The sequence below is a fragment of the Hippopotamus amphibius genome, chromosome 5, assembly GCF_030028045.1.
Source record: "Hippopotamus amphibius kiboko isolate mHipAmp2 chromosome 5, mHipAmp2.hap2, whole genome shotgun sequence".
NCBI lineage: Eukaryota > Metazoa > Chordata > Mammalia > Artiodactyla > Hippopotamidae > Hippopotamus > Hippopotamus amphibius.
The window spans coordinates 39,293,642-39,300,088 of NC_080190.1; positions in this window are offsets into that span (position 1 = coordinate 39,293,642).

Here is a 6,447-nt window from a genome sequence, read left to right on the forward strand (position 1 = left end):
AAATAAACTGTCACTGCGATGGTCCCGGCCTCTGTCCCGGCCCCCGGGTGCCGCCTCCGCCTCTGCCTCCGCCCCCTCCTCGGCGGCGGCGGCGGCGGCCTCCCGCGTTCAGCAGAAAAAGCTCGCGGGTGGAAGCAGGTCCCTGCGGTTTGGCCTAGAGCGAGTGTGAAACAATTGGGTGCGACTTTCTCTTCTGAAACCCTGCACGTCCCTTCCTTAGCCCAGAACCAGTTCTCACTTTGCTCCACCATCAGTTCCACCGAGGTGGACCAGAGTGGGCGCCGTGTAAGAGCACACGTGAGGTGATACAGCTGGATTTGACCGTGAACCCGCATCGCAGTCAGAGGAAGGATAGGGTTTTCGTGAAAATCCCACTTATACCGTGTTAGGAATTCCACCTCGAGATTTATCCATAACCCGCCCCCACCGTGAAACACTTTAGCCCTCTTCTCGTCTCCCCACTCCGTGCCCTCGCGTAATGCAAGCTATTATGATATCTTCTGGATATTATGTTATTATCATGTGCTGTGTTTTTAGTATGGTCCTGGCACTGAGCCAGGCACTCTACGTGAAATCATTTTTCATCCTCTCCACAGCCTTTATAAAAGGTACTCTTTATTTTTCCCGTGACTGAGACACAGCGAAGCAAGGTGATTTGTCCCAGGTTACCCATCTAGAAAGTTGTAGAAGTTAAGATTTAAATTCTGATGAGACACCAAAAGCTATTCCTATTGGCTTTTAATGTATAAATCTCTGAATGTGTAAACATTATACAAACGTTACTCCTTCTGGATGAAACACAGACACTTTTTTACTTTTCCTGGGTTTGGTTGGGAGGTTACTTCCAAGAGAGGAAAGTGACTGCAGAGAGGGGTAATGGAACATGAACTTTTCCTGATCTGCCTTTCCTAAGGAGACCAAACTTCTAGCCCTGCCTCTGCCACCAAATGAGCTGTTTGGTCTCAGGCGTTTCACCCTCTTAGGCCTCATCTCCCTGCACTGATTTTTGAAATGGAGAGAGCTGACTATGCAGGCAGCCTGCGGCCTTGATTTTTAGGAAGCAATGGTGTCATTGTTTGTTTGTTTGTTTTCTAATTTTGAATTTGAGTCTAAATTTTAAAATTAGGGAATTTTACAAAAATTCAGACTTAGTTGAATTTGGAAGTTGGAGGAACTGGCAACTTTTGGTTCATGGTGGGTTCTAGCAGCCATCAGCTGGAACCAAGTAGTAGGTGTATGCTTTACACTGGGAAGAGGCTCCTCCGTTTTCCCCAGTCCCCACCACTCCTGCATGGCCCACCCCCTGACACTGAGGATATGGTAGACATTGGAGTATGCAGTTTGGAACTAGATAATCTCATGACCTGCTAAAGACAATCTAAAATTCAGTGATAGTTAAGAAGATTAATCAGGTTCCTAGAAAGTATTATGAAACAAAGAATGCCATATAAATATTTATAGTGGTAATTGATCACAGTCTTGTTACCTAGAATCGCAAATTCTCATCAAAGCCAAAATGGCTCAGTACTCACTGTCTCCTCCCCTGAGCAGCTAGGGCATCACCATGTGACCTAAGTTCAACCCATCGGAGGCTCTTATCCAAGTCTCTGAATCTGGAGTCTGATTCAGAGAGACATTTTAGAAATAATACCGTTATCTGTGAAGTGGCTTTTGTGCCCATAGACAGCAGTGCCAGCGTGAGAGGTGGAACTGTCCAATGGCAGTACCAGCGGTGTCCTAAGTGCTCTGTTTGGTGGTGTGGCCTGTTCTGATTCCAGCTACCAAGCTGCCCTGCCTGTTTCATGAGCCCGATTCTCCAGCCTTTCTGTCTCTTTGGTATTCTACGTAATGGCCTTCTAAGACATTTCTCTTCTGCTTAAGTGAACCAGAACTGGTTTCAGCATTTGCCATGAGAACTCTGACACAGTGAGGTCGGCTGGATCCAAGCTCTGCCTCCCTCTCATTGATTGAATTGATGAAAAGCGGGCACAGGTATATTTATACATCTCTTATCTCAGAGAATTTTAAAGTGTTCTATAATTTTACTTGCACTTTTCAAGATTCAATATAAATCCCAAAATGCAAATTTGCCTTTGTCATTATATTAACAAAGATTGTGTATAAATACACGTTGCCCTCAACACTGGTGAGGATGCAATGAAATGAGCCCCCTCACCTGGTGCTGTAATTTGGATCCACTACTGAGGAAGGAATTTATCGGTATGTTAACAGAAGCTGTAACATATACACATCCCTTTGCCCAAAGTAATTCCCAAAGCAATTTATCCTAAGGAAATCTGAAATGAGGAATAAGAATTTTCCACTGAGATATTTATCACCAACTTTGGGCATTAAAGTTACGTTTATGATGAAGCTGCTTATGATACAACGTTGAATAAATAGAACGATACAAAACTGCATATATGTATAATCTCAAGTAGGTAAAAACACAGGGAAAACGCCTAGGAGAATTTATTAAAATTACCCCCTAGAGATTAGTTATGGGCAATTATAATTGCCTTCTTTATACTTTACTGTAATTTAAATTTCCTATAAAGGCCATGATTTCATCTTATTTAGGGAAAAGAAAAATTTAATAATTAAAAATAAACAAGACTTCCCTGATGGCGCAGTGGTTAAGAATCTGCCTGCTAATGTAGGAGACCCAGGTTCGATCCCTGGTCCAGGAAGATTCCACATGCTGCAGAGCAACTAAGCCCGTGCACCACCACTACTGATGCTGTGCTCTAGAGCCCACGAGCCACAGCTGCTGAACCCACGTGCCACAGCTACTGAAGCCCGCGTGGCTTGAGCCCATGCTCCACAACAAGAGAAGGCGCTGAAATGAGAAGCCCGTGCACCACAACGAGTAGCCCCCACTTGCCACAACTAGAGAAAGCCTGCATGCAGCAATGAAGACTCAATGCAACCAATTAATTAATTAATTAATTAATTTTTAAAAATTGCTCATCAAAAAAAATAAAAATAAATAAACAACATTGGTAGCCATAAAAATATAAGGTTGTATCTATCACAGTGCGCCATTCATAATAGGTACCTACTAAATGTTTGAGAAAAGGACAAAGGTAGGAATAAAGATGAGAGAGAGGAAGAAAGGAAGGTCACACTATTTCACAAAGAAGGGTGATGAATTAAGAGATTGTGACTCCTCTGTCATTTGTTTAGTTGATGGCACATGTAGAAACAGGACATTACATTCCAAATTGCTTTATTAGGCAATGCGGCATTTGAATATTTCCCAACTGTGATAAGCAATGAAACATTAACACTTTTCTCACTATATAAGTAACAGGGAGCCAGCACTCAGATTTTTTCCTGTTCCACAGCATCAGAGATAGATCTGTTTAGAGAGGATCATAGGGTGTTGGTATTCAAGACAAAGAGGCAACCTCTTACCTCTGATTGGCCATCACATGGAGGTGTGCCACCCTCCTTGGGGCACCCAAAAGTCCACGAGTTTGGAGTAGTCTCTGTTCTTCCCCATCAGTCAACATCCTAATAGAATCTTATTTGTTGGAACTGACAGTGCAAGGAGAAAGTGGGCAGGGTTGAATTTACATTGACTGAGAAACTGAAATTAATTTGTGCACTCCTGTAATTGTCTGATGTTTGCACATAAAATGGTGCACCTTGAGGTAATAACCACCCTTGCTGGAGGTCCTTGCTGAGACCAGATGGGCTGGAGTTCTTGTACCTTGTTTCACAGACTTTGAATTTCCTGGCTCTGTTTATTTTTAAAATCAAGGGGAAAAATGAATTAAAATACCCAACTCATTCTATTCGAAGAAAAATTCATCTCAGATTGTGTGCTTAAAACACGTGGCTCAGAAATTATTATATTCTTAGAAACATATGTTTTTAAAACTCTGGGGTTTGCTCTTGTTTATACCAATGCTCTCAATGTATGGAAGTGACCCTTGAAATCTTTTCAGACAGTCAAAACTATCCAGTCTATTCAGCAAGGTCAAAACTATTTACATGAAAACACAAATCCATTATATAACTTTTTTGTCCTCATTCTCTCATGAGTTTGCAGTGGAGTTTTCCAGAGCTACATGGGTGATGTCACCACAGCTAGAATGCAGACGCAGGTGTGAGAATCCAGTCATCTCCTATGAAGCCAGATGGAAAGAGATTTGTCATAATATAAAACAGTGACAACTTTCTCACTAGTTTTTGTTTTGTTTGGGGAAATATCATTATGTTGTAATGAAAATGAGATGTGTAGTTTAACATGCAATCAGTTTATTTTTAATAAATTGATAAATACTTTAAAAATTTTCTCTATATTATTTTCTAGTATAGTAAAAAAATGGATAGATATAACTCATGTAAATGAAAGCTCTCTAGAGTCCTGGATAGTTTTTAAGATTAAGACTGTATAGATGTACACTGGAAACTAACCCAACATTGTAAATCAACTATACTTCAGTAAAAAATAAAAAGAACAAGACCGTATAGGGTCCTGAGGCCGAAAAGTTTGCAAACCACTAACCTGTGCCATTAAGGAGCTAATAAGCTCTGCATAACCTATTTTTTCCTCAAACCTCGCTGAGGAATTATATCATAACTATGGCAACCGGCTGGTGTCAGTAAATGCAGGAAGCAACTGCTTCAAGAATGGAAACTGCAGGCACATTTGGCTTTTTCCACTCCTGAGATTTATTTTGGTGCTCTCTTCCTGTTAGTTACTTAGACTTAGGGAATTCAATGTCCATTATGTTCTCATATCCAGTACACTGGCTATGAGATGAGGTTTCAGAATTCCTGGAACCTCATCCCTCTGAACCTAGTGTTTCCATGGGAAATGAAGGAAACATGGGAATGAAGGCCAAGTTATGAAGGTGGTTGTGACACTCTTAGGGTAGTTACGAAGCTGATAAACATGAAAGCTTTTTGGAAACTGCAATGTGCTTTACAGATATAAGGCTTACTACTATTTAACATTTCAACATCCAGACAGACATTTGATGAAAAAGTAAATTCTCTCTTCAGCTGATATTATTTAATCCCTTGGATTTAGGTATGTAAGATGTTGATAAAGGTGGAACAAATATTGGTAGTGTTTGGAGCAATAGCTTTTTTTCTGAAGACCTGTTTATGCAGGCTGACTACAGATACCAAGGATGTGTGTGGAGGGACAGACAGGTGGAGGGAGAGCTGGGGGCAGGTGGTAGAAAAGCATCTGACCCTTGCCCTCACTGTCAAAACATATTTTGTGATGGTTGCCATCTCCCCTGGGGCTGCTTCATGCAATAGAAATCCTTCTGTGGAAAGCTTTGACTATTATCAACAGCTATTCCGTAGATTTGAGCAGAAACAGTGCAAAACACACAAGATAGCATTGGGTTTGTTATTTAAATTTAAAATGCCTTTGGTCAACAGAAAAAGAATATCTTCTGTTTATAGAAAAATGTGCCCACTGAAGTTTTCACTGGAGTGAATAATACCTTCCTAAAATACAACTCTTAAACTTATCTATTGCTATGTAAGCAAAGACATGACCTTTTCCAAGGACAAAGAGTAAAAATAGCAGATCTCTAAATATACCTTTAGGCATGTGCTGCTGGGCTTAAAGCTTAGGCTCATAATGTAGATAAACGCTAATGTCTTTGTCTGCTCAGGCTGCTGTAACAAAATACCGCAGACTGAGTGGCTTAAACAACAGAAACTTTTCTCGTAGTTCTGGAGACTGGCAAGCTCATATCAAGGTGCCTGCCAACTGGGTTCCTGGTGAGAGCTCTCCTCCTGGCTTGCAGACAGCCAGCTTCTCACTGTGTCCTCACCTAGGGGTAGAGGGAAGAAAGAGATCTCTCTCTCTCTCCCTCTTCCTATGAGACTGCCAATCCTGTAGGATTAGGACCCCATCCTTATGACCTTATAGAACCTCATTACTCCCTAAAAGTCCTGTCTTTAAATACGGCCACATTGAGTCACATTTGGAGGGACCCAATTCAGTCCCTAACAACCTATTTGCCATTTGAAGTAAGTGCAAAATAGACCTTGAATGAAAACACATAGTTTCTTACAAGTCTCTTGGAAACTGCAGGATTCTGTGACTGCAAGGCATAAAATAATCACAACTCTGTCTTTGTTAAGCACTCATTTATTCAGTTTCTCTGACTAAATGTCAAACTTTGCCATCATAGGTCATTTGTCATAATCCATTATGTTTTCAGAAACTCAAATAAACACAAACACACTCTGCCCTCCAAAAAGAGAAGCAGGAAATTCTAAGAGGTTGTTGTTATTGCTTTTCACTTAATCATTTTTTTAGTCAAAAAGATCTTTATCATTCTTTGAGGTGGAAAATAGAGCACATTTTCCTGAACAAGCAGAATTTTCAAGTTTGAGAATCAGAAGTTATCACAGATATTATCTAGTCCAACTTCCTTACTTCACAGAGGAGGAAACTGAGATCGTGAA